Source organism: Heptranchias perlo, chromosome 3, assembly GCF_035084215.1.
Source record: "Heptranchias perlo isolate sHepPer1 chromosome 3, sHepPer1.hap1, whole genome shotgun sequence".
Classification (NCBI taxonomy): Eukaryota; Metazoa; Chordata; class Chondrichthyes; order Hexanchiformes; family Hexanchidae; genus Heptranchias; species Heptranchias perlo.
This window is the reverse complement of record NC_090327.1, coordinates 130,724,110-130,742,797: the sequence shown is the minus strand read 5'-3', so window position 1 is coordinate 130,742,797 and position 18,688 is coordinate 130,724,110.

Here is an 18,688-nt window from a genome sequence, read left to right as displayed (position 1 = left end):
CCTGCGGGTTTCCGGCGGGTTGGGTTTCGGGTGCGTGGCCTCCGCGCCCGGTGAAATTAGTGGGTTGCCCGCGCGATCGTAGCAGGCAATCCACTAATTGGAATCATTTACCTGCTCCTCCGGGGTCCACGCTGCTGGTCTGCGCGTCGGGCGGGCTGCGCATGCGCAGTACGATCTGTCAGCTGGAGGCTCTCTAGTTAAAGGGGCAGTCCTCCACTGACAGATGCTGCAACCAATGGAACAAATTACAGCATGGAGCAGCCCAGGGAGAAGGCTGCTCCCAGTTTAATGATGCCTCACCCCAGGTCTCATCAGATGGGGTGAGGAGGAGGGGGAGGGCAGAGATCTTCCACCCGGCGGGCGGGAGGAAGCGGCCTGCCTCTGCCACCAAGAAGGCCTGGCTCGAGGTGGCAGAGGGGGTCACCTGCACCACCAACATATCGCCCACCTGCATACAGTGCAGGAGGCGCTCCAATGACCGCAGTAGGTCAGCCACAGTGAGAACACTTACTCTTTCCCCTACACTCCGTCTGCCACAACACCGCCCCCACCCCACATCTCCTTCGGCACCGCCAACACTACTCTGTCACATCACCCCTCATACCCACTCAAACCCCATCCTCATCTTACCTGCACTTACTCACCTCGCCAGTACTCATCCCGCCACTACCACTCAACCCAATCCTCATACAATCTCATGGCTCTATCTCATACTCACCCTCTCGTGCATCTCTTTCACGGCCAGCCTCACTCAACCTGCCACTACCTGTGCTGCAGCCACAGGGCATGCATCACATATGTGCAGTAGGCAGCGTAAGGCAAACGTGTCGTGAGCATGAAGGGGATGCACAAGGGTGTTTGAGGGTTTGTCATGGTTGTTACTTATATTGAATTTCTGACCAACGCACATTACATATTATATTGGCACCACTACTGCCATGTCTCCGCGAATCCTGTCTGTTGTGTGCAATAATGCCCGCTCCTGGGTATCACTATGAGGACCCACCACTGATGCCACCCATTGTGTTACTGCAGAGTAGGTGCAGGTGTATTTGCAGGGCTCTTCCGCGCAGACGAATGAGAGACATCGGCGGTGTACCCGGCTGCACCCTGGAAGGATGCGGTGGAGAAGTTGTGGAGGGCAGTGGTGACTTTGGCAGCTACAGGTAAGCAGATGGTTCTGGGGCCAGCCAGGAGCAGCTCGGCATGAAAGAGCCTGCAGATCTCCACGACTACATGTCGAGTGAATCTGCGCCTCCGTGTGCACTGCTGCTCGGAGAGGTCCGGGGAGCTGCGCCTCGGTCTGTGGACCCTGTGGCGAGGGTAGTGCCCTCTGCGACGCGTCTCTCTCTGCGGTAGCCCTCCCTCCTGCTGTACAGGTGGATGTGTCACAGCACTGTGTTGTGGAGCTCCACGTGTCAGAGGTGGACGGCGTGGCCAGCGAGGCTGGTGATGCTGTTCGCCCTCCGAGGGGGTCATGACTGCAGTTACGGCGGCCCCCATCCGCAATATGTACATCTGAGGGGGTCCGCAAGGTAGGCACATGTCTCCGGACCCCGGGGTGAGTGTGCAGGTTGGTCACTTTGACCGTCCGGAGGTGGGTGGTGGAGGCCACACTTTGTCCCAAGTGACAGAGCGGCCTCCTGCAATGGGTGAGGGTCTCCCCCCCCCACCTGTCAAATGGACCTTTGCAGCTGCCACAGGCTGACGGCTGCAACACGTCCAGTTCAACTAGGACTGTTTCCCCCAGTGTGTGAAACAGTCCCATGTTTCCCCAAAATCACACACAGTCCCTTAATCAGGTCAGTTAATGACCTGAACAAGCAAAATAAATACACTCAAGTGGCATCCCGCTGGCTTTAATTGCCAGCGGGATTCCCACCAGCGGGGGCCACGCACCGCACCCCCGCACGTCATCGGGGAACCCGGAAGTGGGCGGGATCGTGGCGCGATCCGGTCACCTGACTGGATATCGGGATTTTCGGGGACCCCCGCTGGAAACCCACAGGAAACCCAACGGTAAAATCGAGCCCCTTATGTCTGCGCACCTTGATCCCGATTATTCCCCACGTGCCAACTCCGCTTCACCCGAAGACCACATTTGGTCTTGACTCCCCATGTGCTATGCCACAGGAGATTGACCCATTGTAAGTAAATATATCATATTGTTAGATATATATTGATTTTTTTATTCATTCATGGGATGTGGGCGTCGCTGGCGAGGCCAGCATTTATTGCCCATCCCTAATTGCCCTTGAGAAGGTGGTGGGTGAGCTGCCTTCTTGAACCGCTGCAGTCCGTGTGGTGAAGGTTCTCCCACAGTGCTGTTAGGAAGGGAGTTCCAGGATTTTGACCCAGTGACGATGAAGGAACGGCGATATATTTCCAAGTCGGGATGGTGTGTGACTTGGAGGGGAACGTGCAGGTGGTGTTTTTCCCATGTACCTGCTGCTCTTGTCCTTCTAGGCGGTAGAGGTCGCGGGTTTGGGAGGTGCTGTCGAAGAAGCCTTGGCGAGTTGCTGCAGTGCATCCTGTGGATGGTACACACTGCAGCCACAGTGCGCCGGTGGTGAAGGGAGTGAATGTTTAGGGTGGTGGATGGGGTGCCAATCAAGCGGGCTGCTTTGTCCTGATATGATTGTCCCTCTGGCGACAGGAATCTCACCATTTACCTCAATGGTCGGGAATTGCCTCGAAGCTCTGTTGCCGTAGCTTTTGTGCAAACGGGGTTTCCACCACACTTCCGGCGAAGTTACGGAGCGGAGCGGGAGCAGCTCCGGCAAATTTCCTGCATTGTCTCTTTTGACATATGTATGTACTGTAACTATTTTGCTGATATTGCTGCTAGTACGACTTGTATTATTTGCTGGTACTGTTGCTTCTGTTATACTCTAAATAGCCAGAAAACTGTGAGGGGAAAAAAAATCAATGTTCTACCTACAGACATCATGGTGGATATTGCTGGTTACATACGATTGCCTTTAATACACAATTTCTCGCCAATGCAACGCAGTAACCGACTCCTGCTCTCCGATAGTACCCGACTGTTGCTTAGAAATGCCGGCGGATCAGATAGCATCTACATTCCAGCAACAGCATTCTTGCCAGTTGAAAGTCACACCTCGGCTTGCTTCAATGGAATCAGCACCAATCAGCACGATCGGCTGGCATCAGAACAGCTGATCGTGTGGCTTATCTGCTGGCATTCTGGCAGACAGTGGGGTCAGGTTGGGTTAGGGTCTGCCTGAGTGGGTGAGGGTAGATGTTGGGATGAGGTATGGGGCCTGTGGAGAGGGGTGGGGGTGGGTGTAGGAGATGCGTCTTGATTTACTAGGGATAGAAAATCAAAAAGAAACCCACTTGAGCCCTTGGAATGGTGAACAGGCAAGCACGGTTTCTTAAATCAAGTAAATGGAGTGCCAGGTTTGTGCTAGTACTCTCTCTGCAATGTTTTCAGATGATAAAGCACTCAAATCAGAATTCACAACATTTAAAGCTGTACTATTATCAAAAGCTTTTGCCTCAATCTGAGCTCAGGAAGGAATTGGGGAGTATCTTGAGGAGAACACTCTTTTGCCGATAGAGCAGATTGTCTTGCTCCATCGTTACGGGGTAGAATTTCTCTTTCCTGGTGAGGAAAATTGAAATTGGTGAAAAAAGTTTTGCCTAATGTGATTGGAAAATCGTGAAAATAGAAAATAAGCAATTAGAAAGCAGATAAATGCAGAGTCTTAAAACACTTATCCATTGAACAAGGAGAAAATAGACAGACTCAACGGTCATAATGTAGATACTAGAAATGTTATTATAAAGGTACTATCTCCTTCGTACTCACTCTCCCTATCCTCCCTCTCTCCCTCTTTTTGCTCCCTACTGGAGAGGTCTCCCACTTTGTTCTTCAGCCATTATGCTGAGCCAGGCTGAATTGCTGAGTTCTCTGGCCCCTGGTGAATGCTGCTCTGCGGTCAACTGACAGCACAGGGCCAAAAATCCTCCAATAAACGGTGGATCTGGGTGCAGGTTTTGCACAGGAGGCCCAGCTGAGACAGGAATTCTAGCAGGACCAGGAAATGCAGGGTCTCTGCTCAGAATCCCACTGGCTGGTCAATTCCGACGGGGCCTGGGTGCGGGGGCAGAACTTGTGTCCACCCCAAACATGGCCCATGACTTCGGAGAAAGGCAGGGCTGAGGGGAAGGATTTCTCGTGTCAGGAACATCCTTGACCCCTGCTGCCCTAACACCCAGCGATCTGGACGCCGGATGAACCTGACATATGGGTTGTTGAACCAGAGAAAATGGAGCCCACCTGAGGGGCCAGGCCTCCGTGCTGCTGGTGGCACCTGGGCAACGAGCATTTACCACCCCACAGTGGGTCCCCAAGAGCACTTATATTGGACGAGGCACCCGCTGAAGATACTTAAGTCAGTTGACCCCGTCCTGACCCTGGATACACTGGCGTGGTCAGGTATGGAGATCACCAGCGCCTACTCCGCTGCACTTAAGCCAGTTCAGCTGGGTCGAGGATTTTCAGCCCCCACCAGTCCTGTCGGTCTTTCCTTTCCTGAAAATGGATTGATCTTCTTCCATTAAGTACGCCATCTCATGCCCCAGGCTAGAATTTACAACATTCCCAAGGAAAATTGAATTCAGGCTGTCTGGATTAGAGTCTTAATGCTACACTGCCACAACCGCTGCAAACTGTGATAAATCATTCAATTCTCAGTAAATGTGTACGAAGGTTTGATTCATGGTGCTGATTTTCTCCTCAGCCCTCTGCTGGATCGTGAATGAAATGGAGAGCACCCAAAGTGTCCCGCAACTGAAAGCAACAGAACACAACAGTAATTTTGAGTTCAGACAGTTTACACAGAATGGGTGAGTGGCGGGCGCCCATTATAGAATTAGCTGAAAAGGGAGTAATGTTGGGCTGGGGAGATGGGTTGAGTGTAGTGCCCCAGGGATCGCTGCTGTGGCCCCTGTTGTTTCTGAACTACATGAATGATCTAGATTCAGAAATGCAGTGTAACTGGGTCAAATTTGCAGATGATATTAAGTTGGAGGGTGGGAGGGGGCAATAGAATCTGACGGAACAGCTGAGGCCCTCGACAATATTTACAAATGGGCAGAACTATGGCAAATGAAATTCAATGTGGATAAGTGCAAGAACTTACACATTGGGAGAAGAAAGTGGGGAATGTAATGAATGGTGTTGAACAAGCTAGGCGAGAGGCAGAAAGAAATCTGGTCATCATCATAAACTCTACAGCTTTGCCCATTGCAAATATCGTCGAGGGCCTTCTGTAATTCCTCAGCTGTTTCATCAGGCTCTATTGCTCTCTCCCACTCTCCAGTTCAATACCATATGAAAATCTGACTCAGTTACACTGCATTTTTGAATCTAGATAATTTATGTTGACAGTAAACTCTATACCAAGTCCAGTCATCAAAGAGCAGCAATTAACAAAGTAAAGAGAATGTTGCGCTTCACAGTTAAATCAGTAGAGTTAAGGTCAGAGACGATCATACTGAAGCTGTGGAGTGCTTTAGTGAGGTAATACATTGAACACTACACCCTGGAAGCAGTGCAGAGAAGAGCAACAAGGTTGACCTCCAGTGTCAGAGGACTGAATTATGAGGAAAATCTTTGAACTCCTCAGCCTTGAAAGGAGGCATATGGGAGGGGATCTTATGGAGATGTATAACAAATTAAATGGCATGGAAAGGGTTAATCCTGAGCATTATTTTCAAGTTAAACCACAACTGCAAGACGAGAGGACATTATTCTAATTAGTAAATGACAAGTTCAGGACTGATGCCAGGAAGCATTTTTTCGCACAATTAATGGAATAGTCTTCCAGGAACGGAAGTGGAGGCAAAAGTCTGTGGATTCATTCAAGAGGCAATTGGATGTCGTGAAGGGGGATTGTCGGTTCTATGGTTCGATGGAAAGATGTTCTTTCCTTTCTGATCTCTTTGATGAGTACTAAAGCAAAGATCACTTAGGAAAAAAAAGGTTTTTTTTTGGAGTTTTTGATCAAATCTGTATTCTACACTATATAGGCCAATTGTATTTTTTTCCAGTTACTGCTGCCCATCAAAAGTATGATGTCAATCCTATGGCTAACAAGCAGAAATACTGAACTGATAAACACAAAATTAAGGTTGGGAATCAATGACCACTGCATGAACAATTAAACTTAAAACCCTGCATAAACATGGTGCAAGTAACCTGCTCTTTGACACTAGAGAGTTCTCTCAATTATGTACCTGTCTCACTTGGGAACTCCAATAGCAGAGCTGAGGGAATTGATTTTCACATCTGGGTGCTGTGTATTGTTGTGTATGTACTCAGAGCAGGTCTCTAGGGATGCTGTCTAAATTATCACTCAATAACCCTCATACAGTTTGGCCTCAGACCACCACTTGCAAGAATCATGATAGTTTATAATAACACGGGAAGCAGGATTTGATGAAAGCCGAGATATCTTCCAATGTCTTGGAATCTGAGCTCTTGCCATTAGGCCCTGTTCCATCCTGGCTTATGTGACATGAGGATCTGAACACCAGCAACATATTAACATATTGAGAGGCATATAGGCTGCCTTATGTATAGGACTCACTTCGGAACATAGGAACAGGAGTAGGCCATTCAGCCCCTTGAGCCTGTTCCACCATTCAATGAGATCATGGCTGATCTGTATCCTAACTCCATCCACCCGCCTTGGTTCCATATCCCTTAATACCATTGGCTAGCAAAAATCTATCAATCTCAGTTCAGTCTTGAGTTTGATATTTTTATTAACTTGCATACAGGCTTATATGTGAGTCACTATGGTCTATTCCTTGTTAAAGATTGGATTCTGCAGTGTGACTCATAACCACATATCTCACTGCTGCTATAGTTAACCCCCAGACAGCAGCGCCAGTTCCTTTGCAATATTGAATATGTGAGCAAATAAATTCTTTTTGCTTAATAGTTCCAAAAATTTGGACCTGGGCCCAAACTAAAATGTTAATGCATGAGTCTCATCTCAATAAAAGAGAATGTAGAGAATTTCATCCTTTGTACTGCATTTATTGTTCATGGACAGAATCATATTCCCTGTGTTTGAATATGGATCCATCTTTTAAGATCTGTACGCCACACTGGATGAGTCATCTTTAACATTGCTGACAAAGACTCTCAGCTAAAGTTAATTTTGTGTCAGCCTTTATAAGAAGAACTTGGTGAATATCTGGAATTGAGGATTATAAAGATAAGCATATGTCAAAATAATCAAATCCTGTGTAGGACGTGATGGTCCCTGAGCTGCTTAGACATTAAAAATTTGATGTCAAGGGGGAAAAATCACAAGATCACAAGATAAATATGGATTAGAAAGGCCATTTGGTGCCATTGGTGGGGTGAAGAGAGGGGAGGCCAGAGTCAGAGGAAGAGAGAGTTTGGGGGAAGGGGGAAGGGGCTGGAGAAGGTTACAGAGATAGGGAAGTGTGAGGCCATGAAAAGACTTAAACATAAGGATGAGAATTGAAATCTGAAGTATTGGGGGACCATGAGCCATCGTAGTCAACAAGGACAAGGCTAATAGGTGAGCCGGACGGTGCTGGATGAGGCACAAACAGCAGAGTTTAGAACGAGCTGAAGTTTACGGAGGGTGTAGGATGGGTGGTCAGTCAGGAGAGCATTGGGGTAGTTGAGTTTAGAGGCGATCAAGGCAGGGATGAGAATTTCAACAGCAGAAGGACTGAGGTAGGCATAAAGGTGGGCGATGTAGAAGTAAGTGGTCTTTGTGATGGAGAGGATTTGGGGTTGGAAGCTCAGTTTGGGGTTGAATAGGACGCCGAGGTTGCAGTCTGATTCAGCCTGAGACAGTGGCCGGGGAGGGGGATCAATTAGTGGAAAGGGTACAGAGTTTGTGATGGGGCTAAGGGCGATGGCTTCAGTCTTCCCAATATTTAACTGGAGGAAATTGTGGCTCATCCAAGACTGGATATCAGACAAGCAGTCAGACAACACAAATGCAATGGAAGGATCGAGCGAGGTGGTGGAGGGGTAGAGCTGGGTGCCATCGGAGAACATGTGGAAGCTGACCCCCATATCTGAGGGTGATGTCACCGAGGGGCAGCATGTAGATGGGAGCACAGGAAGGAACATGAGTAGGCTATTCATCCTCTTGAGCCTGTCCCACCACTCAGTTAGATCATGACTGATCTGCAACTTAACTCCATCTACCCACCTTGGTTCTGTAACCCTTAATACCCATACCTAACAAAAAAATCTATCAATCTCAGTTTTAACATTTTCAATTGACCCCCAGTCTCAACAGCTTTTTGTGGGGGGAGAGTTTTCCAGATTTACACTACCCTTTGTGTGAAAACGTGCTTCCTGATATCACCCCTAGCTCTAATTTTAAGGTTATGCCCCCTTGTTCTGGACTCCCCCACAAGAGGAAATAGTTTCTCTCTACCTACCCTATCAAATCCTTTAATCATCTTAAACACCTCAATGAAATTACCCTTCAACCTTCTATCTTGCAGGGAATACAGGCCTCATTTATGTAATCTCTCCTCATAATTTAACACTTGGAGCCCCGGTATCATTCTGGTGAATCTGCGCTGCACCCCCTCCAAGGCCAATATATCCTTCCTGAGGTGCGGTGCCCAGAACTGAATGCAGTCTCCAGATGGGGTCTAACCACAGCTTTATACAACCATAGCAGATCTTCCAGCCCCCTTGAGATGAAAGCTCACATTCCATTAACCTTTTAAATTATTTTTTGTACCTGTCCACTAGTTTTTAGAGATTTCTGTACATGGACCCCTAAATCTCTCTGCTCCTCCTCAGTTCCTAGCTTCTTACCATTTAGAAAATATTTGATCTATTTTTGTTAGGTACAAAGTGGATGACCTCACACTTCCCCATATTGAACTCCACCTGCCACAGTTTTGCCCACTCACTTAATCTATTAATAACTCTTTGCAACTTTCTGCTCCCATCTACACTATTTACTGTTCCACCAAACTTAGTGTCATCAACAAACTTGGATATACGGCTCTCTATTCCTTCATCTAAGTCATTGATAAACATAGTGAAAAGCTGAGGCCCCGGTACAGAACCCTGGGGGAACACCACTAGTCACATCCTGCCAATTGGAGTACATACCCATTATCCCTATTCTATCTCCTACCTCCTAACCAATTCCCTGCCCATAGCAATAGGTTGCCTCCAATTCTATGCACTTTCATTTCTTCTGACAGTTTTTTGTGTGGAACCTTCTGGAAGTCCATATAAATAACATCCATAGACACTCTCTTATCCACCACGTTAGTGACCTCCTCAAAAAAGTCAACTAGGTTAGTCAGACACGATTTACCCTTTATAAATCCACACTGGCTCTCTCTGATCAGCTCATATTTGTCCAAGTCTAAGATGAAGAAGAGGAGGAGTCCAAGGATAAATCCTTGGGGGACTCCGGAGGGAACCGTACGAGGTGGGAAGAGATGGTCAGATAGGTAAGAGTGGAACCAACTGAGGGCAGGAGGGGATAAACCTCATTGCTCTTCTCTAAACTGCCTTCAGGGCTTGATTGAAACAAAAGGGAGACAGTGACGAGAACTGGATAGAACATTCAGAACATTCAAGTCAAAAGCAAAATACTGTGGAAACTGGAAATCTGAAATAAAAACAGAAAATGCTGGAAAAGCTCAGCAAGTCAGGCAGCATCTGTGGAGAAAGAATCAGAGTTAATGTTTCAGGTCGAAGACCTTTCGTCAGAACTGGAAGATGTTAAAGAGTTAAAGTTTTTAAGCAAGTACAGAGCCAGGGATATTCAGCATTCCTCGAACCACTGCTCTCGCTCTTTCCTGAGATCCACTCAATGCCATGCGATGCCACATGCATGCTCTCGACCTCTCTCTCCAGCAGCACCGACTCACTCTATTTCAGAGTTGTACTGATCCGCAATTCCATTTCATCCTTCGCCTCATCCGGCGCTTTAAGGAGAAACCTTTCCTTGTTCCTTTCAGGTGTCAAGGACCGCGAGCTTCAACAACTCTTAGATACCAACACTCCTCCTGATCCTTCTTCCCATTCACTTTACTCCGACCCTGGCCCTCCCTCCAATCTCATCCTTTGTCGTATTTTCACCATTCCCTCTGACCTTCCCCTCTCTGACCCCGAACAATCAGTCCTCAACAAAGGCCTTAGCTTCCCCCCCCCTGCCCCCATCTCAATGAGTTTCGAGCCCGACACGATGTTGAGCTCTTCTTCCGTCGCCTTCACCTCCGCGCCCACTTCTTCGGCCAGGAGTCTTCCCCCCGCACAGCGGACCCTTTCTCCCATCTTCAGAATTCTCATTCAACCGGGACCCCTCCCTCTGGCCTCTTACCCTCTTTTGATCTTTTCGTTGGGAACTGCTGGTGTGACATCGGCCGTCTCAATTTCTCGACTCCCCTCACTCACTCTAACCTACCTCCCACTGAACTGGCAGCACTCCGTTCTCTCAGGTCCAACCCTGACATTGTCATTAAACTTGCTGACAAGGGCGGCACTGTTGTTGTGTGGAGAACAGACCTCCACCTTGCTGAGGCTGAACGCCAACTCTCCGACACCTCCTCCTACCACACCCTGGACCGTGTCCCCACTGCCAAACATCAAGCCATGGTTTCCCAGACTGTCACTGACCTCATCTCCTCTGGAGATCTTCCCTCCACGGCCTCCAACCTCATAGTCCCCCAACCCCGCACACCTCCTTCTACCTCCTTCGCAAGTTCGACAAACAGGACAGCCCTGGGAGACCCAACATTTCAGCCTGTTCTTGCCCCACGGAACTTATTTCCTCCTACCTTGACTCTATTTTTTTCTCCACTTGTCCAGTCTCTTCTGACCTACATCCGCGACTCTTCTGATGCCCTCCGCCACTTTAACAGTTTCCAGTTCCCCAGCTCTAACTGCCTCATTTTCACCATAGATGTCCAGTCCCTCTACACCTCCATCCCCCACCAGGACGCTCTTTGGGCCCTCCGCTTCTTCTTGAATGGAGTCCCAACCAGTCCCCATCCACCACCATCCTCCTCTGCCTGGCTGAACTTGTTCTTATGTTGAACATTTTCTCCTTTGATTCCACTCACTTCCTCCAAATAAAAGGTGTCGCTATGGAAACATATATGGGTCCCAGCTATGCCTGCCTTTTTGTGGGATACGTGGAACATTCCTTGTTCCAGTCCTTCTCAGGTCCCCTCCCTCACCTCTTTTTCCGGTACACTGATGACCGTATCGGTGCTGCTTCCTGGTCTCACCACAAACTGGAAAATTTCATCAACTTTGCTTCCAATTTCCACCCTCCCCTCGCATTCACATGGTCCATCTCCGACTTTTCCCTTCCCTTCCTCGACTTCTCTATTTCCATTTCTGGGAATAGGCTGTCAACCAATATCTATTAAAAGCCCACCAACTCCCACAGGTACCTTGATTACACTTCCTACCACTCCGCTTCCTGTAAGGACTCTATTCCATTCTCCATTTCCTTCTCCCAGTTTCTCCGTCTCCGTTGCATCTGTTCTGACGATACCATGTTCCACACCAGTGCTTCCGATATGTCTTCCTTTTTCCTCAACCGAGGATTCCCCTCCACTGTGGTGGACATGGCCCTCAACCGTGTCCGTCCTATTTACCGCACTTCTGCCCTCACCCCTTCCCTTCCCTCCCAGAACCATGATAGGATCCCCCTTGTCCTCACCTTTCAACCCACCAGCCTCCATATTCAACATATCATCCTCTGCCATTTCCGCCACCTCCAGCGCAATCCCACCACCAAATACACCTTCCTCTCCTCTTTCAGCATTCCGAGGGGACCACTCCCTCCGTGACAACCTGATCCACTCTTCCATCATCCCCAATACCCGCTCTCCTCCCCACGGCACCTTCCCGTGTGAGTGCAGGAGATGCAACACTTGCCCCTTCACCTCCTCCCTTCCCACCGTCCAGGGCCCCAAACACTCCTTCCAGGTGAAACCGCGGTTTACTTGTACTTCTTTCAATTTAGTAAACTGTATTCACTGCACACAATGTGGTCTCCTCTACATTGGGGAGACCAAACGCAGATTGGGTGATCACTTTGCTGAACACCTCCGTTCAGTCCGCAAGCGTGACCCTGACCTGACGGTCACTCGCCATTTTAATTCCCCTTCCCACTCCCCCTCTGACCTCTCTGTCCTCGGCCTCTTACACTGTTCCAATGAAGCTCAATGTAAGCTCGAGGAACAGCACTTCATCTTTCATTTAGGCACTTTACAACCTTCCGGACTCAACATTGATTTCAATAACTTCAGATCATAACCACTGCTCCCATTTTTTCGGACAGCAGATGCTGGTGATGGTTCTGCTGTTGCCATCCTCAGCTTTATCCCCCGTGGAACCGGTCAGAATGTGCACGGTGCGCACTCTGACCAGTTTCAACCTAAAAGGGCAATTGGGATCCTAGGACCCTAAATTACATATTACAAGGGGCCTATCGCATGAGACAGGCAGGCATTTCGGACGCCAAAGCGGTCGGCCACATTCAACGTGTCGCTGGTGGTGATAACGAGGCGGTGAGGCTCCCGAGCCCATTTTGAGGCCGTTAGCACTCCGTTAACATCAGGCGATATAAGTGAAAATTGATCCCAATGACTTTAAACTGGGGACTCGATGTTAAACCGCCCCCATGACAGGCGGGAGAGGGTCGGGGCGAGGGGTTAAATCATCAAATCCGTGTAACGCGACCCTAATCCGCCGCGCACGGGCCCGTTTCCGTTTTTACAATTGCGGATATCGGAGCGTTCGATTATCCCGCTCTGGAGAGACGGGTCCATCATTATCATATTTAAACGAGGCTCCAATCGTGTGATTTTGCCAGCGATTTGAAATTAATGCCTCCTGCACGGGCTCAGAAACTCGCCAGTGAAACCGAGGCGAGGTTGAGCGGCACTTTATCGCGATGGGCAAAGGTCGAGAGGCCAGATCTGAATAAAGGCTCGGTTTTCACAGCTCCTTTCTCTGGGAAACGGTTTGGTGAGAGGACTTGTTGAGAGAGATTTACATGTGCAGTTTAGAGGTGTTGATACAGAGAACATCAGGATGGGTGGCGCCATGGCTGCTTTCGACTGGACTTTTGGAGGAGGAAGACGATCACCATCCACAGCAGCAAGGCCGGGCTGTGGAGGGAGCTGCAGGTGGCCAGCAGAGAGAGGATGAACAGAGGGGTTGAGGTCGCAGGAGGCACCACCCACCTAAAAGGGCCAACAGACAGAGGTTCAGCTTTCTTGACCTCTCAGATAAACAGTGCTTCCGGAGGCTGAGATTGCCATGTCAGATGGTCGCAGAAGGAGACCTGTTCTCTGCCGGACCTGGTGGCCACGCATTACCAATGGCTGTGAAAGTCACCACCGCCCTCAATTTCTTTGCCTCTGGTTCCTTCCGAGGCGCTACCGAAGACATCTCGAGGGTCTTGCAGTCAGCTGCAGATAGATGCATATGGCAGGTGATGGATGGATTGTTTGTCAGGGCTGGGAGTTATGTAAAATTCCCCTGTGATGACAATAGTCAGAATGAGCGGGCACTGGGATTCGCCTCTCTGGCTGGCTTCCCACAGGTGCAGGGTGCCATCGATTGCACACGTGGCAATCTGAGGATCACCAGATCAACCAGGAGCATTCGTCGACCGCAAGGGATTTCATTCCATTAATGTTCAGCTGGTCTGCAAACACAAGAAACGGTTCACGCAGGTGTGCGGCAGATTCCCTGGGAGCTGTCGTGATGCTTTTATACTGCGGCAGTCCAACATCCCCGACCTGTTCGTACCTGGAACCAGCCTTACAGGGTGGCTGTTAGGCGACAAAGGATACCCCCTTCAAACGTGGCTGATGACACCTCTGAGGAGCCCCACCAATGAACCTCAAGAGCGCTACAACGCAAGCTATATGACAACCAGATGTGCCATTGAGCAAGCCAAGTTGCACTCCAGGTGCCTGGACAGTCTGGAGGTGCCCTTCAGTACTCGCCAGCGAGGGGGTCGAGCATAATCATGGTGTGCTGCGTTCTGCGAGTACTAGCGGTGAAGGAGGAATAAGCCGCTCAGCATTCTTCATCTGAAACGCTGAAATGATAATCCTGGACAAAATTAACAGTCACTTGGACAAGTGTGGATTAATTGAGGAAAGCCAGCACAGATGTGTTAAAGGCAAATCATGTTTAATTAATTTGATTGAGTTTTTTGATGAGGTAACAGAGATGGTTGATGAGGGCAATGCGATTGATGTGGTGTATATGGCGTTTGATAAAGTGCCACTTAATAGGCTTGTCATCAAAATTGAAGCCCATGGAATAAAAGGGGCAGTGGCAGCATGGATACGAAATTGGCTAACTGACAGGAAACAGAGTAGTGTTGAACAGTTGTTTTTCGGACTGGAGGGAGGTATAGAGTGGTGTTCCCCAAGGGTCGGTACCAGGACCATTGCTTTTCTTGATATATATTATTGACTTGGGTGTACAGGGCACAATTTCAAAATTTGGAGATTACACAAAACTTGGAAGGGTAGTGAACAGTGAGGAGGATAATAATAGACTTCAAGAGGATATAGACAGGCTGGTGGAATGGGCGGACACGTGGCAGATGAAATTTAACCCAGAGAAGTGTGAAGTGATACATTTTGTTGGGAAGAACGAGGAGAGGCAATATAAATTAAAGTTCAATTCTAAAAGGGGTACAGGAACAGAGAGATCTGGGGTATATGTGCACAAATCGTTGAAGGTGGCAGGACAGGTTGAGAAAGCGGTTAAAAACGCAAACGGGATCCTTGGCTTTATAAATAGAGGCATAGAGTACAAAAGTAAGGAGGTTATGATGAACCTTTATAAAACAATGGTTCGGCTACAACTGGAGTATTGTGTCCAGTTCTGGGCACTGCACTTTAGGAAGGATGTGAAGGCCTTAGAGAGGGTGCAGAAAAGATTTGTTAGAATGATTCCAGGGATGAGATACTTTAGTTATGTGGATAGACTGGAAAAGCTGGGGTTGTTCTCCTTAGAGCAGGGAAGGTTGAGAGGAGATTTGATCGAGGTATTCAAAATCATGAAGAGTCTAGACAGAGTAGATAGAGAGAAACTGTTCCCATTGGTGGAAGGGTCAAGAACCAAAGGGCATAGATTTAAGGTGATTGGCAAAAGAACCAAAGGTGACATGAGGTAAAACCTTTTTTACACAGCGAGTGGTTAGGATCTGGAATGCGCTACCTGAGGGAGTGGTGGAGGCAGATTCAATCGTGGCCTTCAAAAGGGAACTGGATAAGTACTTGAAGGGAAAAAATTTGCAGGGCTATGGGGATAGGGCAGGGGAGTGGGACTAGCTGGATTGCTCTTGCAGAGAGCCGGCACGGACTCGATGGGCCGAATGGCCTCCTTCTGTGGTGTAACCATCCTATGATTCTATGATGAAGATTCCAATGGAGAGGAGGAGAACGAGGATGAGGGAGGTGAAGATCGGGCGTCTTACACCAGACCAGCCGATCCCATTGCTGCTCGGGATGCCAGGGATGCCCTAATAGCTTAAAGGTTCAGTTAGTCACTCACACTGGACCAAAGTAACGATCACATCCCCCAGTTGATCTCAGTCAATTCATGGCTTCACATTCATCATCAAACAACTGAAAACCCGAGTTGGCACTCACCAGGCAAGAATGGGGAACATGGGAAAGTGGTTCAAAGCAATAAATTTTATATGATTTAATAAATTAAAGAAAGTAAAAACACATTTTCGAATATACCCACGTGCATACCCTCGGTGAACTACAAAGCTTTTCTTATTCTTTCCCTGGTTCTCCTATGTGGTGCAACTCCCTGTGGATTCAGCAGAGCGAGAGGCAGGCTGCTCTGTTCCTTGCCCTGACTTCTGAGGTACTCGCAGCCAACGACCTCTGGGATTTGGACTGCTCTACCTACACCTGCGCAGGGGCAAACTCGGCCAGCAGGAGAGGAGGCAGCACGTCGGGTACTGGTTGAGTGGCGGGGGGCGGGGGGGTGGGTGGGCGGTGGGGGTAACAGGTGAGACGAGCAAACGCTTTGAGTGGAGTTCCCACTTTCATCTTCCCTTTCGCCATCGACCCTGTCCCGGGCCAGCGGTGCATCACTCCTACCTCTCCGTGGGAGAGCAGCTTGGAGCAGATCAGTGACGCCTTGTAAGCCCACGGCTAACGTATTTAGTTATCCTGTTTGAGGCGGCAGAAATACTGGCATCCATGGCTGTGGTCAGGGCCTGCAGGCACCGATTTGACTGCCACGATTCAAGAGGCCATTCTCTCAATGGAAGACATCCTCGCAATGGTCTGCGACATCAACCCACAAATGTTTGAGATGGACTCCTCCATCCTCTGTGACATTGTGGAGAGTGTACCTGGCACGACCGCCAGTACCTTGCACATTTGCTGCTGACCCTTCATCATTCTCCTTTTCATTGATGGCCCCCAGGGTTCAGCATCACTGTCCAGCTGAGCAGAGCTTGGAGAAGAGTGCGCCCGCCAACGCAGTTGCTCCTGCCACCACTCACTGCTCGTGCTCACTTGTGCCGTACGATTCACCCGGTGAGAACCCAACTAGCTGCCTAACAGGACCCACCGAAGTGCTCGTATCTGCGCTGGCGCCTGGTTCACAGGTGTCCTGTGATGGCGCATCCTCAGAAGGAATCATCTCCTCTGAGGAATCCTTTTGAGCAAGTGGGTTGGGTTGCTGTTCTTCGTGTGATGGCCCTGGAGGAGAGAAGAGACGCCTGTGATTTAGTCATGGGAATGTATAAATGTTGAAATGCACGTGATTAAGGTGATCATATTTCATTTGGTGCTGAATTCAAGTCAAGATGACTTAGTCTTGTAGTGGATGTGGGTCAGAGATATTTAATGCTGTCACCATGCAATAATGAAGTACGAGTCTCGCCGTCTCCGATGCTCGGGGAATCTAACATGCCCCTTATCATAGAATCATAGAAAGGTTACAGCACGGAAGGAGGCCTTTCGGCCCATCGAGTCCGTGTCGGCTCCAAGCAAGAGCAATCCAGCTAGTCCCACTCCCCCACCCTTTCCCTGTAGCCCTGCAAATTATTTCCTTTTATCTCGGCATTTATGAACTCCACAATCTGCGAGGGACTGCTTTAGGTCCGGTCCGCTCCCTCTCCCTTGTATTTTGTGACCTTTTCTCCTCCAAGGGGGGCATAACAGACCTTTGAGTGTCTGTAAGGCATGTGTGCATCCGGTGGACGCAATGCATTCGGCGAGGGTGGCTATCAGACAGATGCATCACGAGTGACACTGGCATACATCTGAGGACGAATGTTGAGAGTTGGAGGAGCTGAATGAGGTGGGATCAAATTACATAAGGATTGGGATAAGTGGCAATGGTGGATGGAGGAAGGGGGAGGTGAGGAAGTACATTGAAACGGAACGACGGGTGCTGCTGCAACTTAGGTGTGAGGAGTGATGTGAATGGAGTACGCTTGACAAGACCGAGTTGGCGGGGGTGGGGTGCACTACAGGATGTAAGTGAATCTGCAACTTTGATCACCTTTCCTGACCTGGCTAGGTCATTGAAACGCTTCCTACACTGGATCCACGTCCTCATGACAACACTCCTGCTGCTCACCTCTTAGGCCAGCTCCAGCCACGCCTTCTTTGTTGCAGTACTTCCAAGCATGCCGCATCAAATCGGGGCGCAGTGTCTCCCCTGCCTGATTCCATCTCGCAACTTCCACTTCACTTAACATAATCCACATGACTCCTCCAAATTGCACCTGTGAAGTGGGCCTTTAAATAGTCCAGGTGAAATCTTGTCCACGTCGTGCCTGCTCACGCGCGGTGGAGACGCGAAACCCGGAAGTAAAATGATAAAGAGGCGACCCTGTTGAAATTGGACATTCCCTGCATCCCACGATGTTGCGTGTTTGTCGCCCGCTATCGTCCTCCGCCCGCTCGGATCCCGCCTTCGCGTTAATATCGGGGCCATTATTGTCTGTATGCTCTGCCCCCTAATTATTGCTTGCCCCCTAACTCTGCTTCCCCACTTGGTGTTGTCTCCCTATGTGCAATGCTATTGGGGATCAACTATATGTGTGAAAATGCTTCATTTAGTATTAAACTACTCCATGAAGGTGGAATCCTCCCCTCTATCATTCACACACAGATTCTTGGATTGCTACTCAGGCGTAGGCCAGGCTACTACTGAATGCTAAAAGCTGTCGGAGCCACCTGGATGAATCTGGTCTCCCCAACTCAAGTCCTCCTTGTGCGGCCTATCCCATAAATAGCTCCAACTTTCCTTAGCTATGTAGACAAGAACAAAAAGTGCTGCACAGTTGAAAACACCATAAAATAATATTACTCGAAAATATTATTGCATTTACAGCTCTCTAACACTATCAATGAAACCTAAGAACAAACTTTTAAACCTTATTAAAAGGAATATAATATATATATATTGCATTAGTCCCTTTTAATAGAGGTATCTTCAGCTGAAATCAGGGTCCGATATTCCAAACGGCAACAACCGATGTGAAGTCTTAATAATTTTAACTACTTTTAATAAACTTGTTCCCACAATCACTATGGACTATTTTTGTGCTTATATACGAAACTTTATTTTATGGTTATGAAATTCAGCTATTTCAAC